The sequence below is a fragment of the Peromyscus eremicus genome, chromosome 2 (genome assembly GCF_949786415.1).
Source record: "Peromyscus eremicus chromosome 2, PerEre_H2_v1, whole genome shotgun sequence".
Classification (NCBI taxonomy): Eukaryota; Metazoa; Chordata; class Mammalia; order Rodentia; family Cricetidae; genus Peromyscus; species Peromyscus eremicus.
Window position 1 is genome coordinate 111,374,743 of NC_081417.1, and position 4,241 is coordinate 111,378,983.

Genomic DNA, 4,241 nt, shown 5'->3' on the forward strand with positions numbered 1-4,241 from the left:
TAGTCAATTTGATAATCAAATCAGGTGATAAATATCCACCCATATTCTCAATGATTGTGCTTTATCTGACATGATGAATGAGATCTAGGGGAAAAGTAGACAAATAGAAAGACTAACAGTTAGATGTTTTTGTCTATATCTATAATATATCAAAATATGTGGCACACTGCACAAGAAATGATCAGAAGTAAATTTATGACACTCAATGAATACATTGGAAAAAGAATAAAGACTTAATATCAATTGATAAACCACAAGGAATTAAAAACAAAGAAAACTAAATTATCTGTAATCAAAGGAATATAAGCAATAAAAATTAGGGCATAAATAAATTGGATAGAGCAAATCAATATAAATTTAACCAAACTAAATACTTTGCTAAGATCAATCAAGGGATGCTAACTCTGCCACCTAAGGACTTTTGTCTGTGTCATATGCTTGCTCACTCTAAAGGTGGTCCTCCTTTCCAACTCCCTCTGGGACTATAGTACTGCCCTATGACCTACACCAAGTGCCTGCTTTACCCACAGATATCCCTACATCTCCTTCTTCTGAGACACAGACACCACCATTGAGGAGTTATCTGGAGTGCCTTCTCACCCTACAATTAACCATTCCCTCATATCCCATCTATGACTGCAATACCACCATATGCACATGTATACTGAGGGCATGCTCACTCCACAGGTAGCTTCCATTTTTTCTTCCTTCTGTGACATCCCAACACTGTCATTTGCACCTGTGTGATTCATTGTAGTAGGCTTTCTTGGACTACCAGCCCTCAAATCATGACACAGACTTAATATTACTTATGAATATTCAGCCTTAGTTTAGGCTTGTCTCACTAGCTCTTATAACATACTTTAACCTATTTCTCCTCATATACAATTTGCTTCAGGGATTTTTACCTTTCTTTCATTCTGTGTGTCCTACTTTCCTGCTTCTCTGTGTCTGGCTGGCAGGTGGCTGCCTGGCTACTGACCCTGAGCATCTTCTTCCTTTTCTCCCTCATTCTCTCTGAAGCCTAGATTCTTCTTCCTACTTATTCTCTCTAACAGTCAGCCCCACTTTTCTCTCTACTGCCTAGCTATTGGCCGTTCAGTTTTTTATTAGACCAATCAGGTGCAATCAGGTGCTTTTAGGCAGGTAAGTTGAAACAAATGTAGTACATCTTTACATAGTTAAACAAATACTCTACAACATTTCCCCCTTTCTTCTAAATAAAAAGAAAGTTTTAACTTTAACATAGTAAAACTGTATATAAGAAGCATAGTTATCAAGTAAGAATTACATTGGCAATATCCAGTCTCTTTGCATTTGGCAAATTTGGAGAAATCACTCTATTATCTATCCTATCTTGATTTTTACCTTTTAAAATAAGTAAGGAAAACTGTAACTATGACTATCTACTCTTCAACTCCATAAAAGATCCCAGAAGGATATATTACCTGAATAAAAAGAAAATGCAGAGCAAGCAACTTCCAACACTAAGAAACAACAGACATCTGGCTGCCTGGACAGTCACCCAAAGTTCTTCTGCAATGTTTGGGCATCCATCTTTGTCCTACAGGCCTAGAATGTCTGGCAGACTTTTCTATGAAGCAGGAATTTTGAAGAACTCTACGACTTTGTCTTGGCCAAGTTCAGCAGTCTTTTTCCTTTGTGTCTTGCATGTCCAATTTTTATAGCATATTGTCAGCAGTCACAGCAAGGGCAGTTTCTTGCCCAAATGGCTAGCTTTGCCACAGTGAAAGCAATCTCCTTATATAGGTTCTTTGATGTCCACCATCCTTTTATGAAGAAGATTGGTGCTGCCAGGAGCAGACATGTCTCACTGTCATGAAAGCCCTAGGTTATTAAACATCTTAATGTCATATTCTGTAGATATCTGAAGTGTTTTAAGATCACATATCTATCTAAATATATCTGTTTAACCTTGAAAACATGCCTATTATGACTACAAATTTGATTATTACAGATGACTAACTACTAACCTACATTTCTCAATTATACATTTCATTTTAAAATGAGCTGCAAAAGCATAATACCTCAAACAAGAGTAGAAACATACATATAGTGTAATAAAAATAACTTTAAATTTGTATTAATATACAAAAATCCATACTAAAGTAAAATATTTGAGGTTAATAGTTCTCTTTTTATCCCATATTCCTACATCCCCCTAAATATGACAAACATCCATAAGCACCAAATGACAAAAACCACCCACCCTACCTCTTGGGACTGTGGGCTTTGTGTTCTGTAGACTGATTCCTGTTGTTGGGTGGCAATAGAATCCACAGGGCACCCTGAAAAAGTTGAGATAATGGTCAAGTTCTCAGAAAACTATTTGTAACATTTGTTGTTATACATTACCTGTCTTGTAGTTTTTTTCTTGGTTTATTTCTTTATGTCTGTAGTAAAGATTTTCAGGAAGTCTTCCCTGATCAAACTGATATTTATTAACCTTGAAGGAATCCATAGCCTGTCATTTTTTTTTTGAAGAAACAAAGGCATAACCTCTCTCTCAACACAATGTATTTTCTGAGTTCCATTTTAAAGTTAAGACTTCTGTAACATATCTAGGCTGATTTAATTCAGCAGTCTCTTATCCAATCCAATGTCTCTCAGCAGCTATTGTGCTCATCAGCATTCAAAAAATTCAAAGTCAACACAACACCATACAGGATCCAGACTCCCATTGTATTTTCCATCTTGATGTGGCCTTTTTTATGGTGCTTTATTCTCTCTTTAAAGACTTTGCTTCATTATTTTTAAACTATTTCTTTCTATGACTGTCTATACATATTTTCTTTTTTTTTTCCTTAAGCACCTATGTACATTTTTAAACACACTATAGCCTGTTCAGAGTTTTTTTTCTGTCTGGACCAGTCTTTATTTGTCCTACTCTCTAGCCTTCTCTGACTGCTTGAGCAAAAACTTAACTTGCTAAGTGGTACTCTGCTACTCTGTTGACTGGTTCTGCATCCTCCTCAGATTCATGAGAGCCAGCCTCATGCCCATGGGCCTGGCCAAGAGCTGGGTTCAACAGGTAGCTATTTCTAACCGGAAGCTGCATTCAACTACCCCAGCTCTAGGAAGTTGGTGCCTACACTGTGGTGAGCATTTTTACTTAGCATGTTGTTTCTATTTAATGCAGCAGCTGCTCAAGTGTATGACAGAGCTTCTTAAAGAAGATGTATTTTTTTTTCCCTTTTTTAAAAAAATCAGTTTTCTTAGGCTCTATGTGGAAATCTGGGCCCCACATTGGAATGTCAAATTTACCAAGCTTTCTTGGACCACCAGCCCCCAAATTATGACATGGAGACTTATTATTAGTTATGAATACTTGGCTTTAGTTTAGAGGTTTGTCTCACTAGGTCTTATAACTTATTTTAACCTGTTTCTCTTCATCTACCTTTTGCCTCAGGGCCTTTTACTTTTCTTCATTCTGTCCGTCCAACTCTCCTTCTTCTTCCATGTCTGGCTGGTCCCAGGCATCTCTCTCTCTATCTCCCTAATTCTCTCTTGAGCCTAGATTCTTCCTCCTGCTTATTCTCTGTGCCTACCAACCCCACCTATCTTTCTACTGCCTAGATATTGGCCATTCAGCTTTTTATTAGAACATTATGGTGCCTTAAGCAAGCAAGGTGAAACAAATGCAACATATTTTTATATAGTTAAGCAAATGCAGCATAAACAAATGTAACACATCTTTACATAGTTAAACAAATGCTCCACAACACTCCATAGATAATCTTCACCTCAGATTCTCTCTGACACTCTAATCTTGACTTCTGGGGAACCATAGGGAGAACCTGCTCATTTTATAGAGTACCTTCTAATGAGAACAGAAATTGTTCCTGTCCAAAGATGAAATAGTATCTCTGCTGTCTCAAGGACTAGTCAACACTGGGTGACCGCAGGACTGAACTTCAGGCATCACCCAGTTGATACAAAACCTGTCAAACCAAGGTAACAGAAATAGAGATACAAATGCTCACTCAATACATGTGGGTCTTCCTTAACATAGGACACAATCAATGTCCTAATTCCAGAAACCTAGGTCTTATTATGTAAAACACAAAAATGATAATGTGTCTCCTGTGAAAATACTAATTCCCCAATAAGGGTCCAAGTGAGAGCAATCTGGATGAAGCTTAACAAAATTAGTTCAAAGAACAGTTATAAATATGTTCAAGTAATTAAAAGAGGACATGAAGAAGTGTTGAAATTAAGAA